The following is a 19,837-nucleotide window of genomic DNA, read 5'->3' as shown; positions in this document are numbered from 1 at the left end:
TTCCCTCATCTGAAGGCATTGTCTGTGTCATTGGGCTTTCAGTGTGTTTTATCAGCAGAGCGCAAAATGGTTGTGTGAAATTTGCTGTGCATGCTTTATGGAATTGACATCGGGAAAAACTCTATTCTTCTCAAGATGTCTGTCTCGGGCGTAGGATAAAACAAAAATTGTACTTGCTTGCTCTGTATTTCTTATTAAAATTAAAGAAGCCTATTGATGTGGATCTTTTGGGGCTTCAGTCCTGGAAGGGTTATTTCATGGCTCTCTGTCAATTTAACGTCCTACTGATATGACGAGACTTTGAAGTTAAACTCTTTCTGGTATTGTGTACTGTAAGTACTGGTATCCCATGTATAATGCAACGCCTTTCCTCCTTTCACTGACATTGATGGGATTTTCATAAACAGAAGTACAGAGCAGATGTCACTTCTGCTATTTTGTTCTCTGTCTGCATTAAACTGGTTTATGAAGGCTACATACACACAACTAGGTTACATACCATAGTATAGGGCTAACATAAGACTAGAAAAGAAAACTAGCTTCTTACTTGTTGATGGTTTAAATCAATTCGACACTACTGCCACAAAAAATATGAATTCAATCAAGTATAAGAATAGGTATAGGCCTAGCTGTCAGTGGTTGAGAGATGGAGTAGGATTGGACTGCGAGCGAGAGTTTACTTTTCACCAGGTGACAGTAACTGTCAACTGTTGAGCAGTGCTGTGCCAAGCATATTCACTTGGGAAGAGAATTATGACTTAAGCACTAGAGAAAAATGTCTGATAGTACCTCAGTCACCAATAGTTTTGGTATGAATAACCCATGTGGAAAATGTCTCTTTCATTTCTGATCTGCGACAAATAGGAAATGCGCAAGACAAAACCTGCAGTATTAAGCAGTGTTTCCACTACAATTGCTGTAGCGGGTCAGGCGGTTTGTCCCCCGTCTAAATCGATCTAAATACATTTAATTGGTTTCCATTGAACATTTTTGTGTACGTAGACCTGTATTTTGCTTCATGGGTCTTGCGGTCTTAGGTAAAAAATAAGCTAGGGGAAACACTTGCGTAATATGAGGGCAAATTCCACTTTCCTGTGTACTATATTTCTGATGAACAATATTCCAATATAGCATTCCCCCAACAGTGTATCACAATTCAAAGCAGTAGAAAATCTGTTTCTCTGTACTGTTATAGGCTTAGCACAAAGGCAGAGCCTTCTTATTTATACACTGGATTTATTGCCTCCAATGGATCACCGCATGGACATTTTCTGTCTGAAAATCAATGGCTTGATTGCATTCGTTTTTCTTTCCTTTAACAATGGGTAATTTCATTGCTCAAGTGAAATTCCATCTGGCCCCTAAATACAGTATCATTCATTCCCAAAAATGTCACTATGAAAGGGATGGGGGTGGTGCTGGAGGAAGGAGCTGGTGGGCAGTGGTCGCTCCCGTGAAGCAATGTTTCTGTCAACATAACTCAGCGCACACTTAGCCCTCTGCTACGGCCGCCGAACATTTAACACAGGCACCTCAAGGACCTCAATGTAAAAGCAGAAGGCTCCGAGCAGGGAACATACGAGGGGTAGGAGGGGGGAGAGGAGGAAGGGACAGATAATCTGTGATTTGTGGAGAGAATAGTGGCCATGAAATTCGTGAACATCAAGCCTTTAGTAGCACCCAGCAGAATGCCATACACTTCACAGCAAGGACAAGATCCTCCTCTCTGTCTCCTCTTGTCCACAGCTAATCCAGCAGTGTGGGTAGGCTCTCATGATAACTGAGCTGGGCTCTATTTAAATTTGACCTGACAGCCATGATTGGATAAGACTCATGAAAGGAAACAGAAGAAAGAAACTGTAAATGTGAGCGTGTGTGCGAAACGTTTATTAAGACAGTCTTTCAATGGTGGTAATAGCCTCTCCTGTGAAGGCATACTATTCTGCTTGATAGATGTGGGGCTGACAGACCATTTTTCAGTACGTTTCGCCAGCCAAGGGAAGAAGAAAAATGTTTGCAGACGTTTCTCATGACTACTTCTATTTTCAGCCTAACGTCATAGTCTCCACACCAACACAGTCCTATATTGAAGTCTTGTATTGCTATTAAATGACAACAATATCGTTGTGCTGTTTTGTATTAAGCAGAGGACAAGAAATGAAAAAGTACTGGTGCTAGTTATATGAAAAGAAACACTTCTCCACGGTGACCATAATTGAATGGAGATTATGGATTTGGATTTCAGCCCAAAGATAATATACTGTAGGCCTGCCATTTAGTTTTTCTCCATACAATATCAGTCAATTTGGAAGAATAGGGCTGTTCCATCATAGCATTAGGACCAGTGCCCCTGCACATTGACTCTGTACTGTTACCCTCCTGTATATAGTCTCACTATTGTTATTTTACTGCTGCTCTTTAATTACTTGTTACTTTTATTTGTTATTAGTTTTTTTTATATATATATATTACATTTTTTTGATTTTTGAAGATGTAAACTGCATTGCTGGTTATGGGCTCGTAAGTAAGCATTTCACGGTAAGGTCTACACCTGATGTATTCGGCATATGTGACTAATACGATTGGATTTGATTTGACATGAATATGAGTCAGCCCAGCAGCGAGCTACAGTAAGTCTCTTTCAAACCACGAGTATCACTGGTTCATCGTGCCAGTCCTGCTAACCGCCGAGAAGAATGACCGTCGTCTACACCACAGGGGTCATGGCCAATGTCCATGCATCGATGCACCATGCAATTTAGCCAAGCGCTAGTCCGGCTATATAGATCCCTGTCTCAAACTTCTGACCTGCAAGCTCGCCACCTCAGCTCCCCCACTTGTATCAGGGTTGGGGTCAATTCCAATGACATTTTTGAATTTACTCATAATGTGGAGAATTTAAGTTGAATTGGAATTGTAAAAGCATTTTATCTTTTCAATTGAATTGAAATTCAATATTTTTACATTTCCCAGTTAATGCAGTTTAAGCATAGAGTATCAAAAATGTACTCTAGGCATAGCCGCGGGATGTAGGGGTTCTGAGGGTGCTGCAGCTCTTTAAAAAATATACACTACCGGTCAAAAGTTTTAGAACACCTACTCATTCAAGGGTTTTTCATAATAGAATACTAGTGAAGACATCAAAACAATGAAATAATCATGCCATTGTTCAGACAGCCTAGCTCTACTGGAAATATAGGAAAACAGGTTGAAATTATTAAAAACTAATCCTACAGTTTTTGCCCGTGCTACAGACAGCTATATCGGTCCACTAGTACAGGACTAGTTTTAGAACACTTACTCATTCAAAGGTTTTTCTTTATTTTTACTATTTTCTACATTGTAGAATAATAGTGAAGACATCAACATTGTAAAATAACACATATGGAATCATGTAGTAACCAACAAAGTGTTAAACAAATCAAAATATATTTAATATTTGAGATTCTTCAAATAGCCACCCTTTGCCTTGATGACAACTTTGCACACTCTTGGCAATCTCTCAACCAGCTTCATGAGGTAGTCACCTGGAATGCATTTCAATTAACAGGTGTGCCTTCTTAAAAGTTAATTTGTGGAATTTCTTTCCTTCTTATTGCATTTAAGCCAATCAGTTGTGTTGTGACAAGGTAGGGGGGTATACAGAAAATAGCCCCAAGGCAAAGGGAGGCTATTTGAAGAATCTCAAATATATTTTGATTCGTTTAGCACTTTTTTATTGACTACATGATTCAATGTGTTATTTCATTGTGTTGACATCTTCACTATTATTCTACAATGTAGAAAATAGTAAATATATAGAAAAACCCTTGAATGAGTAGGTGTTCTAAAACCTTTGACCGGTAGTGTATATTAGATGAAGTCGGAAGTTTACATACACTTAAGTTGGAGTCATTAAAACTCGTTTTTCAACCACTCCACAAATTTCTTGATAACAAACTATTGTTTTGGCAAGTCGGTTAGGACAAGTAATTTTTCCAACAATTGTTTACAGACAGATTATTTCACTTATAATTCACTGTATCACAATTCCAGTGGGTCAAAAGTTTATGTACACTAAGTTGACTGTGTCTTTAAACAGCTTGTAAAATTCCTGAAAATTATGTCATGGCTTTAGAAGCTTCTGATTGACTCAAATGATGTCAATTAGCCTATTGGAGGTGTACCTGTGGATGCATTTCAAAGCCTACCTTCAAACTCAAACAATATATCCACATAATTCTCCATCCTCATGATGCCATCTATTATGTGATGTGCACCAGTCCCTCCTGCAGCAAAGCACCCCCACAACATGATGCTGCCACCCCCGTGCTTTTATTAAAAAATATATATATTTGTCACGCTTGTCGTCGGTTAAAGAGGACCAAAACGCAGCAGGTATGTGAATGCTCATCTCGACGTTTTAATAAGTACCAAATGAACACCAAAATAACAAACAGGAATACGATCGACAAAAACAGTCTGGCAAAGCATAAGGCTAAACGCAGAACAATCTCCCACAAATAACAAACACACCCTAATATATGGGACTCTCAATCAAAGGCAAATAGACAACACCTGCATTCAACTGAGAGTCCCAACCCCAATTAACCAAACATAGAAACAGACATACTAGACTAAACATAGAATACATGAAAACCAAACAGTGCCCAAAAACCCCGGAATACTTAAATCAAATGCCCCTTCAACAAACACACCACCCCGAACCACATAAAACGAATACCCTCTGCCACGTCCTGACCAAACTACAATACCAATTAACCTTATACTGGCCAGGACGTGACAATATTTCACCTTTATTTAACCAGGTAGTCTAGTTGAGAACAAGTTCTCATTTGCAACTGCGACCTGGCTAAGATAAAGCATAGCAATTCGACACATACAACAACACAGAGTTACACATGGAATAAACAAAACATACAGTCAATAATACAGTAGAACAAAAGAAAACAAAAAGTCTATATACAGTGCTTCACGGTTGGGATGGTGTTCTTCGGCTTGCAAGCCTCCCCCTTTTTCCTCCAAACATAACTATGGTCGTTATGGCCAAACAGTTCTATTTTTGTTTCATCAGACCAGAGGACATTTCTCCAAAAAGTACAATCTTTGTCCCCATGTGCAGTTGCAAACCGTAGTCTGGCTTTTTTATGGCAGTTTTGGAGCGGTGGCTTCTTCCTTGCTGAGCGGCCTTTCAGGTTATGTCGATATAGGACTCGTTTTACTGTGGATATAGATAGTTTTGTACCTGTTTCCTCCAGCATCTTCACAAGGTCCTTTGCTGTTGTTCTGGGATTGATTTGCACTTTTCGCACCAAAGTACGTTCATCTCTAGGAGACAGAACGCATCCCCTTCCTGAGCGGTATGACAGCTGCGTGGTCCCATGGTGTTTATACTTGCGTACTATTGTTTGTACAGATGAAGGTGGTACCTTCAGGCATTTGGAAATTGCTCCCAAGGATGAACCAGACTTGTGGAGGTCTACAATTGTTTTTCTGAGGTCTTGTCTGATTTCTTTTGATTCTCCCATGATGTCAAGCAAAGAGGCAGTGAGTTTGAAGGTAGGCCTTGAAATACATCCACAGGTACTCCTCCAATTGACTCAAATGATGTCAATTAGCCTATCAGAAGCTTCTAAAGCCATGACATCATTTTCTAGAATTTTCCAAGCTGTTTAAAGGCACCGTCAACTTAGTGTATGTAAACTTCTGACCCACTGGAATTGTGATACAGTGAATTATAAGTGAAATAATCTGTCTGTAAACAATTGTTGGAAAATTTACTTGTGTCATGCACAAAGTAGGTGTCCTAACCGACTTGCCAAACTATAGTTTGTTAACAAGAAATTTGTGGAGAGGTTGAAAAACGAGTTTTAATGACTCCAACCTAAGTGTATGAAAACTTCCGACTTCAACTATATATACTGAGATCATGTGACAGATCATATGACACTTAGATTGCACACAGGTGGATTTTATTTAACTAATTATGTGACTTCTGAAATTAGTTGGTTGCACCAGATCTTATTTAGGGGCCTCATAGTAAAAGGGGTGAGTACATATGCATGCACCACTTTTCAGTTTTTTGTTGTTGAATGTTTTGAAACAAGTAATATTTTTTATTTCACTTGACCAATTTGGACTATTTTGTTTATGTCCATTACATGAAATTCAAATAAAAAGCAATTTAAATTACAGGTTGTAATGCAACAAAATAGGAAAAAAGCCAAGGGGGATGAATACTTTTGCAAGGCACTGTATGTACTTTATCTTTAAAGGAAATGTAAGGATGCTTTGCACAGAGAGTGAGGAAAGAGAGTTTATTTCTTCCCACGGCTCCCAAACTTGCTCTGAAGTAAACACATATGCACCACAGCCTCTTTGAGGAATCAATGGGCCAAGGAAATAAAACGAAGCGACGAGGGTTGACCAAATCGTAGGCAGTGTGGCGCATGGCTTGCAAGCTAAATGGGTTGCTGATGCTCAGTTAAAACGGTGCTCAATCTCCTGCTGTGTCATAGAAGCACTTTAAAAGTAGTTTAAAGCAGATTTAATGGTGGTGTTTATGGGCATTGGAATCAAAGATGGATGATCTTAAGGAGAAATGACACAGGGTGTCATCATAATTATTCATGAATAGCCATAACGTTTTGTGGCTTCTGGAGCTTAAAAATGAGATATCAGCAGGAGCTGCTGAGTACATGTTGCTAGATACAGCCAATGTGTCCCAAATGACACCCTATTCCCTACATAGTGTACTACTTTTGACCAGAGCCCTGTGGGTGCACTATGGGAATAGTGTGCTGTTTAGGACACTGCCAGTATCTCTCTGCATCACCCTGGGTGTGCATATACACTACAGCCTGGGCTCTTTCAGAACAGGTGTATATATACACTACAGCCTGGGTTATATACACTACAGCCTTGGTTATATACATTACAGCCTGGGTTATATACACTACAGCCTGGGTTATATGCACTACTGTCACGCTGGTATAAGGGATCGGGAGACAGGCGCAGGAATGCGTAATAGGGGATTTAATTGACCCAAATTATAGCGTGCCATGTAAAGGCACGGGGACGAAGACCAAACAAACACATATACAACACACAGGGTTGAAACCCAAACAAAATAGCTAGGAGTACCTCGAATAAATACACGGGGCGCACAATGATACCACACGGGACCAAACCCGTAATCATCTGCACAATACCAGTGGCACGAAAGCCAAAACAACACAGCACAAGTACTCACACGACCAACGGCCATTGTAACAGTAATTGACACGACAATGGTGAACAAAGGGCACACACATTCAATTACTAATCAATGGGAATGGGGACCAGGTGTGAGTAATGACACAGTTCCGGAGGGATCCGTGACAACTACAGCCTGGGTTATATACACTACAGCCTGGGTTATATACACTACAGCCTGGGTTATATACATTACAGCCTGGGTTATATACACTAGAGCCTGGGTTATATACACTACAGCCTGGGTTATATACATTACAGCCTGGGTTATATACACTACAGCCTGGGTTATATACACTACAGCCTGGGTTATATACACTACAGCTTGGGTTATATACACTACAGCCTGGGTGTGCATATACACTACAGCCTGGGTTATATACACTACAGCCTGGGTTATATACATTACAGCCTGGGTTATATACATTACAGCCTGGGTTATATACATTACAGCCTGGGTTATATACACTACAGCCTGGGTTATATACATTACAGCCTGGGTTATATACATTACAGCCTGGGTTATATACACTACAGCCTGGGTTATATACATTACAGCCTTGGTTATATACACTACAGCCTTGGTTATATACATTACAGCCTTGGTTATATACACTACAGCCTGGGTTATATATATTACAGCCTGGGTTATATACACTACAGCCTGGGTTATTGTCATGCCCTGACCTTAGAGAGCCGTTTTTATTTGGTTAGGTTAGGGTGTGATGTGCGGTGCGGTGGGCAATCTAGCTTTCGTATTTCTTTGTTTTGGCCGGGTATGGTTCCCAATCAGAGGCAGCTGTCTATCGTTGTCTCTGATTGGGAATCATACTTAGGCAGCCTTTTCCCCACCTGTGTTTGTGGGTAATTATTATTTCTGTTTACCTGTTTATTGTTTTGTTCAGTTTCACTACAATAAAGGATGTGGAATTACAGGCACGCTGCGCCTTGGTTCATTTACAACAGGGAGTTTGAGGACAGTGAGCGTGACAGAATTACCCACCACAAAATTGTGCCGGCTCAACGCTCCTGGTCTCCGGTGCGTCTCCTCGGTCCAGGATATCCTGCGCCAGCTCTGTGCACTGTGTCGCCACTGCGCCTTCACAGCCCAGTTCGTCCTGTGCCAGCGCCCCGCACCTGTCGGGCTAAAGTGAGCATCCAGCCAGGACGGGTTGTGCCAGCCCTACGCTCCAGACCTCCAGTGCGCCTCCACGGCCCAGGATATCCTGCGCCAGTTCTACGCACTGTGTCGCCAGTGCGCCTTCACAGCCCAGTTCGTCCTGTTCCAGCGCCCCGCACTTGCCGGGCTAAAGGGAGCATCCAGCCAGGACGGGTTGTGCCAGCCCTACGCTCCAGACCTCCAGTGCGCCTCCACGGCCCAGTATATCCTGTGCCAGCTCCGCGCACCCGGTCTCCAGTGCGTCTCCTCAGTCCGGTGAGACCTGTTCCGGCATCACGTACAAAGCCTCCAGTGATGATCCATGGTCCGAAGACTCCAGTGATGATCCATGGCACAAAGCCTCCAGTGATGATCCATGGCCCGGAGCCTGTAGTGATGATCCATGGCACGAAGCCTCCAGTGATAATCCATGGCCCGGAGCCTCCAGTGATAATCCATGGCACGAAGCCTCCAGTGATGATCCATGGCCCGGAGCCTGTAGTGATGATCCATGGCATGAAGCCTCCAGTGATAATCCATGGCCCGGAGCCTCCAGTGATAATCCATGGCACGAAGCCTCCAGTGATGATCCATGGCCCGGAGTCTGTAGGGATGATCCATGGCACGAAGCCTCCAGTGATGATCCATGGCCCGGAGTCTGTAGGGATGATCCATGGCACGAAGACTCCAGTGATAATCCATGACCCGGAGCCTCCAGTGATAATCCATGGCACGAAGCCTCCAGTGATGATCCATGGCACGAAGCCTCCAGTGATGATCCATGGCACGGAGCCAGCAGTGACGGTCTTCAGTCCGGAGCCCCCAGCGATGGTCCCCAGCCTGGGTTATATACACTACAGCCTGGGTTATATACACTACAGCCTGGGTTCATTGCCAGATAAGATGACCTACAAGCCATCAAAACACTTAACCCCCCAAAGACCCCCCCAAAAAAGCATTCACGTTTGACTGGGTTCATGTACAGCATTCAAAATGTCTCCCTCCCATTTGGAAGTTGAACTGCCCAGGGTTCAGGCAAAGTGTCCTGCTGGCTTGTTATGCTGTGTGGCAGTAGCTTCAGCAGCAGACCCTGACACACCCGGCACCGTGCCCACTCAAGGTGATCCTGGAGGCATGTGGCGAAGAAAGATGCAACACAGCACGCATGAGGAATAAGGGCAGACACACACACACACACACACACACACACACACACACACACACACACACACACACACACACACACCTACCCACTGAGCGGCTGAAAAATCCTCACTTAACCTCCTTGGGCAGGGTCCCTGCCATGTGTGAGCATGAATAATGTAACCGTGGTGATGAGGCTGGCGAGAGGGAAGCAAGGACACAGTAATGAAGATGGCTTCCTGAGATGACACCTTGCTGGGCACAATACTGCCCGTTACGCTAGAGGGGCATTTCTTTCTTTGGCATTATCTCCCTCTCTTCTCTGACTGCTGTGGATAAGAAAGGTTAAGACACAGGGTCAGATGCTCCCTCCGGTTCTCTATGGACTTAATACTGGTGTATGTAGTTGTAGTCGCTTTTTGTTTAGAGCATATGTTTTTGAATTATGTGTTAGATATATAGTTGTGTGGGTGGATAAATTGTAGCCTGGGTGTTGATAAAGTACATTCATCAAGTTGTTTGGCATGACAACAAGTTGGCTAACGAAGTAAGTAGATAAAGATAGGGAACTAAGCATCCCCCATGTATACAGACCACAACCAAATATATATATTATATCATTATGCTCTACCTCTTGACCCTACAATAAGGACCCCATTCCTTTATAACCTAAATTGCCTGGAGTATACCTGCAATTAGGTAACGATAGACTCTGCCGTCTTAAATGTTGGATGAAGTATTGATTCCTTGTTGTAATATCAACCAAATCAATCAATCAAATCTACTGATGAAGTGATTTTAAAATCAACAGTTGTCACATAGTGCAGTAACACTATTGTGTGTATATTTATGGCTCATCCAGGCCTAGCTAGCGTACTGTAGCTGTGGCTAAGGTGTGTATTATTATGTTAGCACACTGCTGTGAGGCTGGGGCCTGCCATGGGACCACTGCTGTGAGACTGGGGCCTGCCATGGGACCATTGATGTGGGCTGGACTAAGTGAGACTGACAGCAGGCTCTCCCGGTGCTTCAGCTCTCATTTCACACAGCCCGTCTTAATGGGAAGTGCTGGGCCAGAGCTGCTGCTGCTTGACAGCCTGCTGCTTCTCTTTCTCTCTCTGTTCCTAATCTCTGTTTCTTCTTTCTATCTTTTTCTCTCTTTTTCTCTGAAGCGAGGCTGCTCTGTCTACATAAATTCTGCTGTATGATCAGAAATCACAGGCTCTCTCACTGTCAAAAAGAGCACTGGAGCACACTCGGTTTGTGCATGTTGGTTGGTTGGTGTGTGTGTGTGTGTGTGCGTGTGTGTGTGCGTGTGTGTGTGCGTGTGTGTGTGTGTGTGTGGGATCCCTCTCCTACATCAGGCCAGGTGCTCATGTCTCCTTGCTGTCTGTGTGCTGATCAGTTTTTGAGTTGTTGTTATTGTTGTTGCCTCTGTGTAATAGCCCACTAAATTAATTTGAATTCAATCACTTTTTGACAGCACTCTTTTTGATTTGAACAAAACCTTCCATCCATATTTGCCCGTGGTAGAAGTGCTCAGAGTGTCACGTATACTCCCTCTCCGGCCTTTAGGTCATCAGGCTGCTGATTATCCCGCACACCTGTCACCATCGTCTCGCGCACCAGCGCCTCATGACACTCACCTGGACTCCATCACCTCCTTGATTATCTTCCCGATATCTGTCACTCCCCTTGGTTCTTTCCTCAGGTGTTATTGACTGTTTTCATGTCGGTGCGTTGTTTGTGTTTCGTTTATTCATTAAAACACTCACTCCCTGAACTTGCTTCCCGACTCTCAGCGCACTCGTTACAGAATAACACCTCACCTAAGGGAAGCATCAGGGAGTGCCTTTTTTTGTGTCAGAGTAAATGACGTCGGGTCCGAGAACCGCTACAGGCTCTCATGCCTCCACCGAATCGCCAGGCTCCCCTGCTTCCACCGGCTCGTCAGGTTCTCATGCCTCAGCCGGATTGCCAGACTCCCCGGACTCAACCGGTCTGTCAGGTTCCCGCGCCCCAGCTGACTCGACAGGTTCCCGTGCCTCAGCTGGCGTGACAGGTTCTTGCACATCAGCAGGGGTGACCTGTCCACTCCTGATCCCCGGGTTCGTCCCCTATGACGGCGTCCTGCGGCTGGAGGGGAGGGGGTACTGTCACGTATACTCCCTCTCCGGCCTCTAGGTCATCAGGCTGCTGATTATCCCGCACACCTGTCACCATCGTCTCATGACCCTCACCTGGACTCCATCACCTCCTTGATTATCTTCCCTATATCTGTCACTCCCCTTGGTTCTTTCCTCAGGTGTTATTTACTCTGTTTTCATGTCGGTGCGTTGCTTGTGTTTCGTTTATTCATTAAAACACTCACTCCCTGAACTTGCTTCCCGACTCTCAGCGCACTCGTTACAGAGGGTATTTTTTCTCTTGAATGCCAAAACATTCCAGAGATAAAGGTGCTCTAGGATTACCTATTTTACGTACCCCACCATACCATGAGACATCCATGTCGTCATCACTGGAAAAGATAAACGGTTGAAAATAAGTTTACAAACAGTTTTATACAAAAAAAAAATCTTAAATGATTACTTTTTTAAACATTCAACTTCAGTTATCTAAAAGCGCATTAACTGTAATTTTTTTTATATTCACATATGTTGTAACTTAGACCTTATTTTACAAGAGCATGTTGTGTCTCAACCGATGGCGGACACAACACAAAACCTCAGATTATGCAAAATTGTTTAAGCTACAACATACTGTATGTGAATATGAAAAAATGTGGAGATTGTTTTTGACAATTGAAGGTTTCAAAATTACAATTTGTATAATTTTTTTTTCTTCAAGATATGGTAACAAAAAAAACAGTTATCTTATAAATGATATAAAACTCAAACCTATTATATTTTCCAGTGATAAAGACATGTATGTCTCATGGTATGGAAAGGTATGTAAAATGGGTCAACTTTAAGCACCTTTATCTCTTGAATGTAAAATATTTGGGCTCCCGAGTGGCGCAGCGGTCTAAGGCACTGTATCTCAGTGCTTGAGGCATCACTACAGATTCGAATCCAGGTGGTATAACTGGAACGAACTGCAAAAATCACTGAAGCTGGAGACTTATATCTCCCTCACTAGCTTTAAGCACCAGCTGTCAGAGCAGCTCACAGATCACTGCACCTGTACATAGCCCATCCAACTACCTCATCCCCATACTGTATTTATTTATTTATCTTGCTCCTTTGCACCCCAGTATCTCTACTTGCACATTTATCTTCTGCACATCAATCACTCCAGTGTTTAATTGGTATATTGTAATTACTTCGCCACCATGGCCTATTTATTGCCTTACTTCCCTTATCTTACCTCATTTGCACACACTATATATAGATTTTTTTCTACTGTATTATTGACTGTATGTTTGTTTATTCCGTGTGTAACTCTGTGGTGTTGTATGTGTCGAACTACTTTGCTTTATTCTTGGCCAGGTCGCAGTTATAAATGAGAACTTAGCCTACCTGGTTAAATAAAGGTGAAATTAAAAAAATAACAACCGGCCGTGATTGGAGTCTAATAGGGCGTGTGCATAATTGGCCCAGCATCATTTGGCCAGTGTAGGCCGTCATTGTAAATAAGAATTTGTTCTTAACTGACTTGCCTGGTAAAAAAACATTTTTTTGGGGGGGGCATTCAGGTCCAAAAAGTCACTTCACCCTTCTTCCATGGTCAAACATGTATGGAAAGTTTTGTTTAAATCAAAAAGGATGCTGTCAAAAAGTGATTGAATTCCAATGATTTTCCCCCATACCAACACTCCCAAAAGGACTGATTCAATCAAGTCAACCTTCCACGTCACCCCGACCCCCATCACAAGCTATTTCATGCTCCCGGAACGTTGTTGAAGCTTATCTGAATGAACGCACACCAATTTCCAGTGACAAAATACTTCATTATCCAGGCGGAGGGGAAGTGACAGGGGGGTTAACAGTGTGGATGATGAATTGGCGTTTTGTTGTGAAGGAAGCCACTTCAGCGTGGTGCCCTATCCAAAGTGACTAGTGACTCTGTCTCCTCGGTTCGTGACTAAACTCTGAGGCCTCTTCCTGGTGGAGGGAATAGGGCGTCCGGTGGGCTGCCTGAGTGGTTTTTACTGTTGCGCCTCTCTCCAGGCTCTCTCAGCCACATGTTCTTTGGTCCAACTAGTTGATGGATGCGTTGACATCCTCGGCCCTCCTCCTCCTGCTCTTTGAAAGGGTGCCCAGATGGTATCTTTTAAAACATGTTACGCCGATTTTAGTCAGCTAAACGCCCAGGGGCACTGGGTGATGGATGGATTGATGGTGAGCGGTGAGGGAGTGGAGATATGAGGGTAAAGAGAAAATTGACATCCAGTCATGTAAGGGACTGGGGAGAGAATATGTAGAGAGACGTTTGAAGTGTATTGCCTTACTCTACTCCTGCTTCTCTCTCTCATTTTCCCTCCCTGTCTTTTTCTCTCCCTGTCATTCCCTCTCTCCTTCACTTCCCACCTCTGGTCATTATTCCTGTGGGCGTGTGTGTTCATCGATATCAGCCATGGATTTTTTTTTAAAGATTTGTAATCGGATCATGATTCCTTGATTAAATATGTATAATACCAGTGTTATTAAAGAGAGATTACATTTTTTCCAATGAAATGTAAAAAATAGATCTTCTGGGGGTGATTCTTTGGGGGAGACTGGAAAATGAAAGCTTCCTTGCTGCTTGTCACTCAGAGTTAAGTGACAACCAGTGTGCGCGAGCTATCTTCTTGATTTCTCTCTCTGACTCTTGAGAGGGTCTCTGCTGCTAGTTAGCGTTTTGCCAAGTCTGAGGTATGAAACGTTATGACATGTAACACCAGTGTGGTCTCCAAACACGGCAGATACTAGAAGATAGAATGTGTGAAGTTGGAGAGGAAGACGAGGAGCCTGAACAGACGCACCTTTTTTCTTCCACCTAAAACTTTAATACAGCTTTGAAAATAGCTCATCTCACTCACCTTTTTCTGCCGGGCTGCTATGCCAGCTGTGCATTAAACTTTTATGGCTCTGTTTGAAGTCTTTGGGAGTGCACTCAATTTTGGTCACCTCTAACCTTTCTTCCCCACACAGATTTATTAGAGAGCACGACACACCTTAACACAGACCTGGTAACTGCCTAACCTCCCCAAAAGTATATCTCTTATCTCCCTCTTAGTCGTCTTTTCCAGGCATTTTACCCCCAAACCTTCAAGTAGGGGCCAAATCAAATGGGATTTGTGCAGTTATCGATGTTTGTAAAGGTCGGTCGTCTGGGGGCGGTGGGCGTGTGTTAAGGCGAGTAAGGAGAGGGCTCCTGTTGCATGTTAACATGGCTATCAGACTTGGAACGGGTCGAAGTGCTCCACAGGCCAGCGCTATATCCCCGTCTGGGGGAGTAATGAAATCTCAGAGCTGGCTCGGCCAGGGGACCACGCTCATTGGCATTCTTCCCCTATCCGCCTCTCTGTTTCTCTGTTTCCTACTGACAGCCAGGGCTCAGTGTTCAGCTCCCCAGCAGCCAGTATGAGGAGGGGGGCGCGTGCTGGCTGCTGATAAGAAACACCCTATAACGGGATGATGGGACTGGTGGAGACAGTCTCTCTCTCTCCTTTGAGCAAGGCACTTAACCATCATTTACTCCTGGGGCACTGTACTACTATAGCTGACCCTGTAAAACAACACATTTCACTGCACCTATCTGGTCTCTCTCTCTTGTACGATTAAGGACTGAACCCATAATAAAGCATGCTTTTGCATGTCTGTATGTCATTGGTTTTGATAGGAGGGCTGCTCCATTGGCACGCTGCCCAAATCCAATAATTAAAAATGCCAAAATGACAGATGTTTGATGTTCCTCTCTGACCCTCCTCACTTCCCCTCATAGGTCCACCCTCTGAGGAGAGAAGGAGAGCGCCATTGGATCCCCGCGTGCCAGCGACTGGCCCTCCCCTGGGAAGAGACGCGTTGGCCTGATTCCACGGAGACGCCGAATCTGCAGCCACGTCAATCACGTCTTCACCACTGGGTAATTAATCACTAGTGACCGATTTCAGTTTTTTGGTGTGTGGAGAGATTGCAGATCTAGCTTCAAAGATGAGGAAGTTTTATGTTGTTTTCCCCTCCATAGTGATTTTATCCATGTTTATCTGAAGTCCTAACCTCTCAAAGGGTGCGTTGTTAAGGGAGAGAGAGGGAGAGTGGAGGAGAGGGGGAGAGAGGGAGCGGGAGGTGATTTCTCAAGCCAAGCATGCGACATAGGACCTGGGTTGCTGGGTTCCCCAGAGGTCCGATCAAAGCGGTGATGTCTTTTTTCAGTCAATCGACTAGAAATACATTTCATTCAGTCTCCTGGTGTCATCTGAGAAGTGTGGCAAACTCACCAATAACATTACAAATCTGGCCTCTTTCAGATGGATAGAAAAGTGGAGGCTAAACCAATTTTTTGTATGAAATGCTAGCCTCAACTGAGAAGAATAGCAACCACTGTAGCACACACGTGCCAGTCAATGTAGGGGGTGACCGCAGGGCTTATGACAGCCATTCCTAGGTCTTATGTTCAGGTCTGCAGTGTTTTTAGTGTGTTCTTTGTGTGCCAATGGTTTGCTAATGGCTATTAACCAGGCACTAGCACTGCTAACTCTATGATTATTCTCCAGAGCTGAGACTGAAATTGAAAAAGTAAGGCTTAAAGTATTCGATGAAAATAAGATATAAGAAGACCACTCTGTGTACCTCTCTCTCTCTCCCTACTCTCTCTCTCTCCCTCCTTCTCTTTTTTTTTTGCTCTCTCTCTCTCCGCCTCCTCCTTCCTTCCATCGCAGGCCCTCTGAATGCCCCAGCAGTGGGTCATATCTGCGTTGATTTGTTTACTCCCCTTCCCACACATCGTATGGGCTCACATGATCGTGGCGAAATACGAGCGCATGCTTTGTTTTCCAACCCCGCTTCTGCCCCTAGCCCTGCAACGCACAATGTATTTAATCATTTTCATCCGCCCCCACACACACCCAGCCAGCAGTCAGTCAGTCTTCCCTACACTTCCCGATCCCATCAGACAAGCCATGGCTTCTCCTCCGAGTTAGATAAATGCCTGCTGGGTCCTGGGTGAGCTGTCATTTAGGTGTGTTTGACCCGCTGGAGCCAATTCAGTTAGTGTCTCCCCACAAGTAATATCCTCTCGCCTGCCCTTATCTCTGGCTCTAAATTAAAGAGCACCAGCCCCAGCGTGTGGAGCAGGGAAGCGGAACTATTTGCAGAGGTAGGGAGACCGGGAAATACAAGGTGTTACAGTTGAAATTGGAAGTTTACATACACTTAGGTTGGAGTCATTAAAACTCATTTTCAACCACTCCACAAATTTCTTGTTAACAAACTATAGTTTTGGCAAGTCAGTTAGGACATCTACTTTGTGCATGACACAAGTCATTTTTCCAACAATTGTTTACAGAGAGATTATTTCACTAATAATTCCTGTGGATGTATTTCAAGGCCTACCTTCAAACTCAGTGCCTCTTTGCTCGACATCATGGGAAAATCAAAAGAAATCAGCCAAGACCTCAGAAAAAAAATTGTAGACCTCCACAAGTCTGGTTCATCCTTGGGAGCAATTTTCAAATGCCTGAAGGTACCACGTTCATCTGTACAAACAATAGTACACAAGTATAAACACCATGGGACCACACAGCCGTCATACTGCTCTGAAAGGAGATGCGTTCTGTCTCCTAGAGATGAACGTACTTTGGTGCGAAAAGTGCAAATCAATCCCAGAACAACAGCAAAGGACCTTGTGAAGATGCTGGAGGAAACAGGTACAAAAGTATCTATATCCACAGTAAAACGAGTCCTATATTAACATAACCTGAAAGGCCGCTCAGCAAGGAAGAAGCCACTGCTCCAAAACACGCCATAAAAAAAGCCAGACTACGGTTTGCAACTGCACATGGGGACAAAGATCATACTTTTTGGAGAAATGTCCTCTGGTCTGATTTAACAAAAATAGAACTGTTTGGCCATAATGACCATCGTTATGTTTGGAGGAAAAAGGGGGATGCTTGTAAGCCGAAGAACACCATCCCAACCGTGAAGCACGGGGGTGGCAGCATCATGTTGTGGGGGTGCTTTGCTGCAGGAGGGACTGGTGCACTTCACAAAATAGATGGCGTCATGAGGACGGAAAATTATGTGGATATATTGAAGCAACATCTCAAGACATCAGTCAGGAAGTTAAAGCTTGGCCACAAATGGGTCTTCCAAATGGACAATGACCCCAAGCATACTTCCAAAGTTGTGGCAAAATGGCTGAAGGACAACAAAGTCAAGGTATTGGAGTGGCCATCACAAAGCCCTGACCTCAATCCTATAGAAAATTTGTGGGCAGAACTGAAAAAGCGTGTGCGAGCAAGGAAGCCTACAAACCTGACTCAGTTACACCAGCTCTGTCAGGAGGAATGGGCCAAAATTCACCCAACTTATTGTGGGAAGCTTGTGGAAGGCTACCCAAACGTAGACCAAAGTTAAACAATTTAAAGGCAATGCTACCAAATACTAATTGAGTGTTTGTAAACTTCTGACCCACTGGAAATGTGATGAAAGAAATAAAAGCTGAAATAAATCATTCTCTCTACTCTTATTCTGGCATTTCACTTTCTTAAAATAAGGTGGTGATCCTAACTGGCCTAAGACAGGGATTATTTTACTAGGTTTAAATGTCAGGAATTGTGAAAACTGAGTTGAAATGTATTTGGCTGAGGTGTATGTAAACTTCCGACTTCAACTGTAGCTAGGTTGTGTGGTAATGTGTAAGAGACAATGAACTGGTGGGGACTTTGCCACAGCAACGCGGCTGGGGTAGCAGCCCATGCCCCTCTATGCCCGGGACTGGCAGGCCGGCAGCACAGCGCAGTCTTAGCCTCACAGACTCTGGCTCTGGCACACTTTGTCGGACTGACCGTGCACAGGGATGCTGCCTCGACGCTCCAGCAGCAATAACAGATCTGCCTCTGGAGACTTTTAGAATCTTATCTTGCTCTGAGACATTTGAGGAAAGCTTGCTTTACTTTACCAGGAAGTACACAAGAGTGAGATTGCATCTCCTGTTTTCTCTCCTCTCCCTTATCTATGCATTAGAACTCTGGACTGGAGATGGACGATTTCCTTTTTAGGTTGGAAGATGGAAGTTTAGTTCCTTGCTCTTCCATTTTGTTGATACAAATTGGTGTAAAAAACGAAATTTCTCCTCAGATGTGTGCCATAAGGCGATGGCTTAATTCCTTCACGTAGCCGACAGCTGAAATTACCCTTTCTTAATGTCACTATGCTCCTGTGTGTGTCACAGAACGTTCAGAGCCAACTATTTACTTTAGAGGGAGCTAATATGGAAAACCTCCCTCTAAGTATTCCCATGCTCATCTCTTAAAATATACATAATGCTTCCTACCCTTACCAAGCCTTTCTTGTCACCTCCAAGCTACAACCAAGACATTTTACTAAAACTAATACTCTTACCATAATAATCCATGTCTAACTGTGGAATTATGTACAGTAGTAATTTCTTGGGACATTTTGAGTATTCTAGACATACTGTTTTGACATGATGTTCTTTTTTATTTAGCCACATATTCAAACCAGGAAGTCCATTTACATTGATGTAAAATTCTCTTTTCTGTGGGAGACATGGCTAAGAGGGCAGCTAGCTATGGTTATACACAGGTCAATCAAAGGAGATCCTACAAATTCACTTTGTAGAAAACAGAAAACTTCAGGCCACATAGTCTCTGATTGTCCATAACGTCTATACACACACTCACCGCCTGATCTGTAAATCACACCCACCAACTTAAACGGCCAGTCACCACTCTCTACGTCCACAATGTCACACACTACGACCCTACACCAGAATGTCTTTCTGCTTCACAATCCTCTCCCCTCGACTCCTCCTCCCCCCCTCCTCTCCCCCTCTCTCTCTCTCCCTCTTGGAGGAGCCAGCGACCCCAGTGTATGGGTTCTCCTCTGGACGGCTCTTGGAGCACAGCGGGTCTAAGGATGCGCTAATGTGGCATCCTCTCGCCACCAGCGTTCTCCCTGGTTCCTATTGGCCCGCCCCTCCTTCCTCTCAGTGCTCGATGCTAACTGAAAGAAGAAGCACAATCTCTATTGTCTCCTCAGCTCCAGAGGCTGTGGCTAATGCAGAGGATAGGGATGGGGATAGGGTGGCAGGGAGCAGACTTTGTATGTTGAGCTC

The 19,837-nt window shown here is 43.9% G+C and overlaps 1 protein-coding gene across 1 annotated transcript in view; it reads left to right on the top strand.

Annotated features, from left to right (window-relative positions):
- The window catches only part of drp2 (dystrophin related protein 2), a 198,547-nt gene that overhangs the window by 26,265 nt on the left and 152,445 nt on the right, over window positions 1-19,837 (top strand). Inside the window, exon 2 of the mRNA XM_014199746.2 lies at window positions 15,482-15,622. The gene's annotated coding sequence lies outside the window, so the exon portion shown is untranslated. The remainder of the gene's footprint in view (window positions 1-15,481; window positions 15,623-19,837) is intronic.

Source organism: Salmo salar, chromosome ssa05, assembly GCF_905237065.1.
Source record: "Salmo salar chromosome ssa05, Ssal_v3.1, whole genome shotgun sequence".
NCBI classification, from domain to species: domain Eukaryota; kingdom Metazoa; phylum Chordata; class Actinopteri; order Salmoniformes; family Salmonidae; genus Salmo; species Salmo salar.
Note: the sequence above shows the minus strand (reverse complement) of the source record. Positions and strands in the feature narration are given on the sequence as shown.